Source organism: Symphalangus syndactylus, chromosome 19, assembly GCF_028878055.3.
Source record: "Symphalangus syndactylus isolate Jambi chromosome 19, NHGRI_mSymSyn1-v2.1_pri, whole genome shotgun sequence".
Lineage (NCBI taxonomy): Eukaryota > Metazoa > Chordata > Mammalia > Primates > Hylobatidae > Symphalangus > Symphalangus syndactylus.
In genome coordinates, this window is record NC_072434.2 from 73009734 (window position 1) to 73020353 (window position 10620).

The 10620-nt window shown below is 62.0% G+C and overlaps 3 non-coding genes across 3 annotated transcripts; all 3 read right to left on the reverse strand.

Moving 5' to 3' along the window:
- Positions 1-2423: 2423 nt before the first annotated feature.
- On the reverse strand, positions 2424-2542 carry LOC129459111 (5S ribosomal RNA). Its single transcript, XR_008649915.1, has one exon. It is a non-coding gene; the product is annotated as a 5S ribosomal RNA (ribosomal RNA).
- Positions 2543-5721: 3179 nt separating this feature from the next.
- LOC129459112 (5S ribosomal RNA) lies at positions 5722-5840 on the reverse strand. The gene has a single exon (XR_008649916.1). It is a non-coding gene; the product is annotated as a 5S ribosomal RNA (ribosomal RNA).
- A 3165-nt stretch (positions 5841-9005) lies between these two features.
- On the reverse strand, positions 9006-9124 carry LOC129459113 (5S ribosomal RNA). The gene has a single exon (XR_008649917.1). It is a non-coding gene; the product is annotated as a 5S ribosomal RNA (ribosomal RNA).
- Positions 9125-10620: the final 1496 nt, after the last annotated feature.

The following is a 10620-nucleotide window of genomic DNA, read 5'->3' on the forward strand; positions in this document are numbered from 1 at the left end:
ACACACGGCTTGAAGGAGAGCATGGACGAGATGGATGGAGAGATAGAAACCGAGGGCATGAGAGAGACAGCCATCGAGAAAGACAGTGGAGGGGGAGTGTAGGGTCCAGCCCCACAGGGTCTCTCCCCGTGTGTGGAGACCAGAGGTTGTAGAAATAAAGACACAAGACAAAGAGATCAAAGAAAAGACAGCTGGCCCCGGGGTTCCACCACTACCAATGCGCGGAGACCGGTAGTGTCCCCGAATGTCTGGCTGCGCTGTTATTTATTGGATCCAAAGAAAAGGAGCGGGGTAAAGAGTGTGAGTCATCTCCAATGATAGGTAAGATCACGTGGGTCACGTGTCCACTGGACGGGGGGGCCCTTCCCTGCCGGGGAACTGAGGCAGAGAGAGAGAGAGAGGAGACAAAGAGAAAGACAGCTTACGCCATGATTTATGCATATTACAGACTTTTAGTAATTTCACTAAGTCTCTACTGCTACGTAGAAGGCAGAGCCAGGTGTAGAGGACGGAACGTGAAGGCGGACTAGGAGCGTGACCACTGAAGCAGAACATCACCGGGAGACGGTTACGCATCTGGATAAGTGACTGCTGTCAGGCCCTGCAGCAGAGGTGGAGGGGCAGAGTCTTCTCTATACTCCCCCGGGGGAAAGGAGACTCCCTTTCCCGGTCTGCTAAGCAGCGCGTGTTGTTCCTTGACACTTTTCGCTACCGGTAGACCACGGTCCGCCTGGCAACGGGCGTCTTCCCAGACGCCGGCGTCACCGCTAGAGCAAGGAGCCCTTCTGGTGGCCCTGTCTGGGCATCACAGAAGGCTCTCACACTTGTCTTCTGGTCACGCCTCACTGTGCCCTCTCAGCTCCTAACTCTGCATGGCCTGGTTTTTCCTAGGTTATGAGTATACAGCGAGGATTATTAGAATATTGGAATAAAGAGTAATTGCTACAAACTAATGATGACTGCTATTCACATCTCCTCGTATCGGAGATCTGTATCTGGTATAACTCTTCTTGTTTTGTATGTTATTACCCTGGAACAGTTCGTGTCGTCGATCTCTTGCCTCGGCGCCTGGGTGGCTTGCCGCCCTCAGGGGAGGCGGTAAGAGACAGACGGAGAGGCTGAGAGAGAGGGACGGAGAAAGAGCGAGAGACAGAGAGGCCGAGGGAAGACGACAGAAGTAGCGCGAGGTCCAGGGGGAAACCTAGAAGATAGAGGCGGAGGGAGCTAGAGAGCGAGAGAGCGCGATAGAGCCTTAGAGGGGAGGCGCCGGGCTCCCGTAGTAGGCGGCGCCCTTTTGAGCAGGCCGGGAGAGGGTGGAGGGGGCTTGGGCTGCGCCAGAACATGGGGGCCAGGAGGTCCATGCGAGAGGACCAACGGAGCGCTGAGACGGGCTGCTTCCTGGATGAACTGCTTGCTTTGCAGGTGGGTTTCGTAGGCTCCTTCCTTTCTTGGCACCTCCCCGTGCTCTCGCTGCCTTGCGGGGGCGCCCCGAGATTTGCAGAGTGCGCCCGCCCGTTTGGCGGGAGCCCTGGCACCGGGCGCGGCCGGAGGCCTGGGGCTCTGGCGTGTCCTCGGGACTGGAGTTGACACGAAGTGGGGGGCATTGGGAATCCGGGTGCACAGGGACGGTTGTCCTGGTGGCTGGCCAAGGAATGTCCTTCCCCCGGAGAAAGCAGCCCATGCGTTCTGGAGCCGAGGTCTCGGCTGGCGTCTGTGGCACCCGCTGCCCCTGGCCGCCCCTTCCCCCGGTTCGGAAGGTTGCGACGACGGCGCTGGCGCTCGATGAGTGAATCGAATCGCCTGGGCGTTCCGGGAGCGGGAAGGCACCGCGAAGGGCAGGGAACCCGCGTCTGCGCCTTTGGGGTCCGGCCCCCTGCCCTCCCAGGCTGGAGCCGGGCTCCTGGCGGGGCGGCGGCGAGGCGCAAGCGGTGGGATGCTGCTGCCCGGCGTGCAGTAGGGGCGGACCCCCTGCGGGAGGTCCCCGGCGGCGGCGGGGGTGTAGGAGGGCGATGAAGGTTGAGCAGAGTCAGGGGAGGTTGGGAAGCATGGCGACTGTAATGGGAAGGGAGGCCACGGGGAAGCCAAACAAGCCTACAGCAGGCCGGGCGGGCACGGTGGCTCCCGCCAGTATTCCCAGCACTCTGGGAGGCCGAGGCGGGTGGATCACGAGGTCAGGAGATGGAGACCATCCCGGCTAACGGGGTGAAACCCCGTCTCTACGGAAACTACCAAAAATGAGCCGGGCGTGGTGGCGGGCGCCTGCAGTCCCAGCTACTCGGGAGGCTGAGGCAGGAGAATGGCGTGAACCCGGGAGGCGGAGCTTGCAGCGAGCCGAGATGGCGCCACTGCACTCCAGCCTGGGCGACAGAGCGAGACTCCCCGTCTGGAAGAAAAGGAAAGAAAAAGCAAAAAGCCAAGGAAAAGGCCTACAGCACCCGGTATTCCCAGGCGGTCTCCCATCCAAGTACTAACCAGGCCCGACCCTGCTTAGCTTCCGAGATCAGACGAGATCGGGCGCGTTCAGGGTGGTATGGCCGTAGACGCCGAGAGAGGCGCCCGGCTGCCCCAAGAGCCCGGCCCAGCCACGCCCGCCGGATGCCAGCCGTCACCGCCAGCCCGGGGCCGCGGGGCTAGGATCGCGGAACCCGAGGGCCGCTCGCTCGCGGCCTACCCCAGGCTCCCGCGCTTCCACCACATCGGGCCCGCTCCGAACAGGGAGTGCTCCGAGGCGTCAGGGCCCAGGGCCCACGATCCTGCGACACGCTCCGGTCCTCCGCCCTGCCGCGGAGGTAGCGTTTTGGATCCCTCGCCGCTCAGGGGCTCCTGCGAGGTCCCCTCTTGCCCCACCCACCCAGAGCCGTCAGGGCTGGCCAAGGTCGAACAGCCGGCCCAGCCGCGCGGGGCCTTTCTCTCACAACGCCCCGACCGCGCTCGCTTGTCCCGACCAAGACCCGGCCGGTGGACAAGAGGGCGTGGGGCGTAGCGGGTCGGTGGGTTGCCCTGCTTTGCCCCGGGCTGGCACTAGAGGCGGCGGCCTGATCCTGGGTGAGAGGGGCTGAGAGAAACCCAGACACACCCCACCACCACCAGGCTCAAATCCACTCGCCCACACACAGACACACACGGGGGCCCTCGCACGCGGGCTCGCGCACCGGCACACACACACACACGCACACACACACACACACACACACACAGAGACACAGGCACAGACACACACACAAAGACACAGAGACACCCACACACGCCCGCACACACGCACACACACACACACACACACACACACACACACACACACACACACGGCTTGAAGGAGAGCATGGACGAGATGGATGGAGAGATAGAAACCGAGGGCATGAGAGAGACAGCCATCGAGAAAGACAGTGGAGGGGGAGTGTAGGGTCCAGCCCCACAGGGTCTCTCCCCGTGTGTGGAGACCAGAGGTTGTAGAAATAAAGACACAAGACAAAGAGATCAAAGAAAAGACAGCTGGCCCCGGGGTTCCACCACTACCAATGCGCGGAGACCGGTAGTGTCCCCGAATGTCTGGCTGCGCTGTTATTTATTGGATCCAAAGAAAAGGAGCGGGGTAAAGAGTGTGAGTCATCTCCAATGATAGGTAAGATCACGTGGGTCACGTGTCCACTGGACGGGGGGGCCCTTCCCTGCCGGGGAACTGAGGCAGAGAGAGAGAGAGAGGAGACAAAGAGAAAGACAGCTTACGCCATGATTTATGCATATTACAGACTTTTAGTAATTTCACTAAGTCTCTACTGCTACGTAGAAGGCAGAGCCAGGTGTAGAGGACGGAACGTGAAGGCGGACTAGGAGCGTGACCACTGAAGCAGAACATCACCGGGAGACGGTTACGCATCTGGATAAGTGACTGCTGTCAGGCCCTGCAGCAGAGGTGGAGGGGCAGAGTCTTCTCTATACTCCCCCGGGGGAAAGGAGACTCCCTTTCCCGGTCTGCTAAGCAGCGCGTGTTGTTCCTTGACACTTTTCGCTACCGGTAGACCACGGTCCGCCTGGCAACGGGCGTCTTCCCAGACGCCGGCGTCACCGCTAGAGCAAGGAGCCCTTCTGGTGGCCCTGTCTGGGCATCACAGAAGGCTCTCACACTTGTCTTCTGGTCACGCCTCACTGTGCCCTCTCAGCTCCTAACTCTGCATGGCCTGGTTTTTCCTAGGTTATGAGTATACAGCGAGGATTATTAGAATATTGGAATAAAGAGTAATTGCTACAAACTAATGATGACTGCTATTCACATCTCCTCGTATCGGAGATCTGTATCTGGTATAACTCTTCTTGTTTTGTATGTTATTACCCTGGAACAGTTCGTGTCGTCGATCTCTTGCCTCGGCGCCTGGGTGGCTTGCCGCCCTCAGGGGAGGCGGTAAGAGACAGACGGAGAGGCTGAGAGAGAGGGACGGAGAAAGAGCGAGAGACAGAGAGGCCGAGGGAAGACGACAGAAGTAGCGCGAGGTCCAGGGGGAAACCTAGAAGATAGAGGCGGAGGGAGCTAGAGAGCGAGAGAGCGCGATAGAGCCTTAGAGGGGAGGCGCCGGGCTCCCGTAGTAGGCGGCGCCCTTTTGAGCAGGCCGGGAGAGGGTGGAGGGGGCTTGGGCTGCGCCAGAACATGGGGGCCAGGAGGTCCATGCGAGAGGACCAACGGAGCGCTGAGACGGGCTGCTTCCTGGATGAACTGCTTGCTTTGCAGGTGGGTTTCGTAGGCTCCTTCCTTTCTTGGCACCTCCCCGTGCTCTCGCTGCCTTGCGGGGGCGCCCCGAGATTTGCAGAGTGCGCCCGCCCGTTTGGCGGGAGCCCTGGCACCGGGCGCGGCCGGAGGCCTGGGGCTCTGGCGTGTCCTCGGGACTGGAGTTGACACGAAGTGGGGGGCATTGGGAATCCGGGTGCACAGGGACGGTTGTCCTGGTGGCTGGCCAAGGAATGTCCTTCCCCCGGAGAAAGCAGCCCATGCGTTCTGGAGCCGAGGTCTCGGCTGGCGTCTGTGGCACCCGCTGCCCCTGGCCGCCCCTTCCCCCGGTTCGGAAGGTTGCGACGACGGCGCTGGCGCTCGATGAGTGAATCGAATCGCCTGGGCGTTCCGGGAGCGGGAAGGCACCGCGAAGGGCAGGGAACCCGCGTCTGCGCCTTTGGGGTCCGGCCCCCTGCCCTCCCAGGCTGGAGCCGGGCTCCTGGCGGGGCGGCGGCGAGGCGCAAGCGGTGGGATGCTGCTGCCCGGCGTGCAGTAGGGGCGGACCCCCTGCGGGAGGTCCCCGGCGGCGGCGGGGGTGTAGGAGGGCGATGAAGGTTGAGCAGAGTCAGGGGAGGTTGGGAAGCATGGCGACTGTAATGGGAAGGGAGGCCACGGGGAAGCCAAACAAGCCTACAGCAGGCCGGGCGGGCACGGTGGCTCCCGCCAGTATTCCCAGCACTCTGGGAGGCCGAGGCGGGTGGATCACGAGGTCAGGAGATGGAGACCATCCCGGCTAACGGGGTGAAACCCCGTCTCTACGGAAACTACCAAAAATGAGCCGGGCGTGGTGGCGGGCGCCTGCAGTCCCAGCTACTCGGGAGGCTGAGGCAGGAGAATGGCGTGAACCCGGGAGGCGGAGCTTGCAGCGAGCCGAGATGGCGCCACTGCACTCCAGCCTGGGCGACAGAGCGAGACTCCCCGTCTGGAAGAAAAGGAAAGAAAAAGCAAAAAGCCAAGGAAAAGGCCTACAGCACCCGGTATTCCCAGGCGGTCTCCCATCCAAGTACTAACCAGGCCCGACCCTGCTTAGCTTCCGAGATCAGACGAGATCGGGCGCGTTCAGGGTGGTATGGCCGTAGACGCCGAGAGAGGCGCCCGGCTGCCCCAAGAGCCCGGCCCAGCCACGCCCGCCGGATGCCAGCCGTCACCGCCAGCCCGGGGCCGCGGGGCTAGGATCGCGGAACCCGAGGGCCGCTCGCTCGCGGCCTACCCCAGGCTCCCGCGCTTCCACCACATCGGGCCCGCTCCGAACAGGGAGTGCTCCGAGGCGTCAGGGCCCAGGGCCCACGATCCTGCGACACGCTCCGGTCCTCCGCCCTGCCGCGGAGGTAGCGTTTTGGATCCCTCGCCGCTCAGGGGCTCCTGCGAGGTCCCCTCTTGCCCCACCCACCCAGAGCCGTCAGGGCTGGCCAAGGTCGAACAGCCGGCCCAGCCGCGCGGGGCCTTTCTCTCACAACGCCCCGACCGCGCTCGCTTGTCCCGACCAAGACCCGGCCGGTGGACAAGAGGGCGTGGGGCGTAGCGGGTCGGTGGGTTGCCCTGCTTTGCCCCGGGCTGGCACTAGAGGCGGCGGCCTGATCCTGGGTGAGAGGGGCTGAGAGAAACCCAGACACACCCCACCACCACCAGGCTCAAATCCACTCGCCCACACACAGACACACACGGGGGCCCTCGCACGCGGGCTCGCGCACCGGCACACACACACACACACGCACACACACACACACACACACACACACAGAGACACAGGCACAGACACACACACAAAGACACAGAGACACCCACACACGCCCGCACACACACACACACACACACACACACACACACACGGCTTGAAGGAGAGCATGGACGAGATGGATGGAGAGATAGAAACCGAGGGCATGAGAGAGACAGCCATCGAGAAAGACAGTGGAGGGGGAGTGTAGGGTCCAGCCCCACAGGGTCTCTCCCCGTGTGTGGAGACCAGAGGTTGTAGAAATAAAGACACAAGACAAAGAGATCAAAGAAAAGACAGCTGGCCCCGGGGTTCCACCACTACCAATGCGCGGAGACCGGTAGTGTCCCCGAATGTCTGGCTGCGCTGTTATTTATTGGATCCAAAGAAAAGGAGCGGGGTAAAGAGTGTGAGTCATCTCCAATGATAGGTAAGATCACGTGGGTCACGTGTCCACTGGACGGGGGGGCCCTTCCCTGCCGGGGAACTGAGGCAGAGAGAGAGAGAGAGGAGACAAAGAGAAAGACAGCTTACGCCATGATTTATGCATATTACAGACTTTTAGTAATTTCACTAAGTCTCTACTGCTACGTAGAAGGCAGAGCCAGGTGTAGAGGACGGAACGTGAAGGCGGACTAGGAGCGTGACCACTGAAGCAGAACATCACCGGGAGACGGTTACGCATCTGGATAAGTGACTGCTGTCAGGCCCTGCAGCAGAGGTGGAGGGGCAGAGTCTTCTCTATACTCCCCCGGGGGAAAGGAGACTCCCTTTCCCGGTCTGCTAAGCAGCGCGTGTTGTTCCTTGACACTTTTCGCTACCGGTAGACCACGGTCCGCCTGGCAACGGGCGTCTTCCCAGACGCCGGCGTCACCGCTAGAGCAAGGAGCCCTTCTGGTGGCCCTGTCTGGGCATCACAGAAGGCTCTCACACTTGTCTTCTGGTCACGCCTCACTGTGCCCTCTCAGCTCCTAACTCTGCATGGCCTGGTTTTTCCTAGGTTATGAGTATACAGCGAGGATTATTAGAATATTGGAATAAAGAGTAATTGCTACAAACTAATGATGACTGCTATTCACATCTCCTCGTATCGGAGATCTGTATCTGGTATAACTCTTCTTGTTTTGTATGTTATTACCCTGGAACAGTTCGTGTCGTCGATCTCTTGCCTCGGCGCCTGGGTGGCTTGCCGCCCTCAGGGGAGGCGGTAAGAGACAGACGGAGAGGCTGAGAGAGAGGGACGGAGAAAGAGCGAGAGACAGAGAGGCCGAGGGAAGACGACAGAAGTAGCGCGAGGTCCAGGGGGAAACCTAGAAGATAGAGGCGGAGGGAGCTAGAGAGCGAGAGAGCGCGATAGAGCCTTAGAGGGGAGGCGCCGGGCTCCCGTAGTAGGCGGCGCCCTTTTGAGCAGGCCGGGAGAGGGTGGAGGGGGCTTGGGCTGCGCCAGAACATGGGGGCCAGGAGGTCCATGCGAGAGGACCAACGGAGCGCTGAGACGGGCTGCTTCCTGGATGAACTGCTTGCTTTGCAGGTGGGTTTCGTAGGCTCCTTCCTTTCTTGGCAGCTCCCCGTGCTCTCGCTGCCTTGCGGGGGCGCCCCGAGATTTGCAGAGTGCGCCCGCCCGTTTGGCGGGAGCCCTGGCACCGGGCGCGGCCGGAGGCCTGGGGCTCTGGCGTGTCCTCGGGACTGGAGTTGACACGAAGTGGGGGGCATTGGGAATCCGGGTGCACAGGGACGGTTGTCCTGGTGGCTGGCCAAGGAATGTCCTTCCCCCGGAGAAAGCAGCCCATGCGTTCTGGAGCCGAGGTCTCGGCTGGCGTCTGTGGCACCCGCTGCCCCTGGCCGCCCCTTCCCCCGGTTCGGAAGGTTGCGACGACGGCGCTGGCGCTCGATGAGTGAATCGAATCGCCTGGGCGTTCCGGGAGCGGGAAGGCACCGCGAAGGGCAGGGAACCCGCGTCTGCGCCTTTGGGGTCCGGCCCCCTGCCCTCCCAGGCTGGAGCCGGGCTCCTGGCGGGGCGGCGGCGAGGCGCAAGCGGTGGGATGCTGCTGCCCGGCGTGCAGTAGGGGCGGACCCCCTGCGGGAGGTCCCCGGCGGCGGCGGGGGTGTAGGAGGGCGATGAAGGTTGAGCAGAGTCAGGGGAGGTTGGGAAGCATGGCGACTGTAATGGGAAGGGAGGCCACGGGGAAGCCAAACAAGCCTACAGCAGGCCGGGCGGGCACGGTGGCTCCCGCCAGTATTCCCAGCACTCTGGGAGGCCGAGGCGGGTGGATCACGAGGTCAGGAGATGGAGACCATCCCGGCTAACGGGGTGAAACCCCGTCTCTACGGAAACTACCAAAAATGAGCCGGGCGTGGTGGCGGGCGCCTGCAGTCCCAGCTACTCGGGAGGCTGAGGCAGGAGAATGGCGTGAACCCGGGAGGCGGAGCTTGCAGCGAGCCGAGATGGCGCCACTGCACTCCAGCCTGGGCGACAGAGCGAGACTCCCCGTCTGGAAGAAAAGGAAAGAAAAAGCAAAAAGCCAAGGAAAAGGCCTACAGCACCCGGTATTCCCAGGCGGTCTCCCATCCAAGTACTAACCAGGCCCGACCCTGCTTAGCTTCCGAGATCAGACGAGATCGGGCGCGTTCAGGGTGGTATGGCCGTAGACGCCGAGAGAGGCGCCCGGCTGCCCCAAGAGCCCGGCCCAGCCACGCCCGCCGGATGCCAGCCGTCACCGCCAGCCCGGGGCCGCGGGGCTAGGATCGCGGAACCCGAGGGCCGCTCGCTCGCGGCCTACCCCAGGCTCCCGCGCTTCCACCACATCGGGCCCGCTCCGAACAGGGAGTGCTCCGAGGCGTCAGGGCCCAGGGCCCACGATCCTGCGACACGCTCCGGTCCTCCGCCCTGCCGCGGAGGTAGCGTTTTGGATCCCTCGCCGCTCAGGGGCTCCTGCGAGGTCCCCTCTTGCCCCACCCACCCAGAGCCGTCAGGGCTGGCCAAGGTCGAACAGCCGGCCCAGCCGCGCGGGGCCTTTCTCTCACAACGCCCCGACCGCGCTCGCTTGTCCCGACCAAGACCCGGCCGGTGGACAAGAGGGCGTGGGGCGTAGCGGGTCGGTGGGTTGCCCTGCTTTGCCCCGGGCTGGCACTAGAGGCGGCGGCCTGATCCTGGGTGAGAGGGGCTGAGAGAAACCCAGACACACCCCACCACCACCAGGCTCAAATCCACTCGCCCACACACAGACACACACGGGGGCCCTCGCACGCGGGCTCGCGCACCGGCACACACACACACACGCACACACACACACACACACACAGAGACACAGGCACAGACACACACACAAAGACACAGAGACACCCACACACGCCCGCACACACGCACACACACACACACACACACACACACACACACACGGCTTGAAGGAGAGCATGGACGAGATGGATGGAGAGATAGAAACCGAGGGCATGAGAGAGACAGCCATCGAGAAAGACAGTGGAGGGGGAGTGTAGGGTCCAGCCCCACAGGGTCTCTCCCCGTGTGTGGAGACCAGAGGTTGTAGAAATAAAGACACAAGACAAAGAGATCAAAGAAAAGACAGCTGGCCCCGGGGTTCCACCACTACCAATGCGCGGAGACCGGTAGTGTCCCCGAATGTCTGGCTGCGCTGTTATTTATTGGATCCAAAGAAAAGGAGCGGGGTAAAGAGTGTGAGTCATCTCCAATGATAGGTAAGATCACGTGGGTCACGTGTCCACTGGACGGGGGGGCCCTTCCCTGCCGGGGAACTGAGGCAGAGAGAGAGAGAGAGGAGACAAAGAGAAAGACAGCTTACGCCATGATTTATGCATATTACAGACTTTTAGTAATTTCACTAAGTCTCTACTGCTACGTAGAAGGCAGAGCCAGGTGTAGAGGACGGAACGTGAAGGCGGACTAGGAGCGTGACCACTGAAGCAGAACATCACCGGGAGACGGTTACGCATCTGGATAAGTGACTGCTGTCAGGCCCTGCAGCAGAGGTGGAGGGGCAGAGTCTTCTCTATACTCCCCCGGGGGAAAGGAGACTCCCTTTCCCGGTCTGCTAAGCAGCGCGTGTTGTTCCTTGACACTTTTCGCTACCGGTAGACCACGGTCCGCCTGGCAACGGGCGTCTTCCCAGAC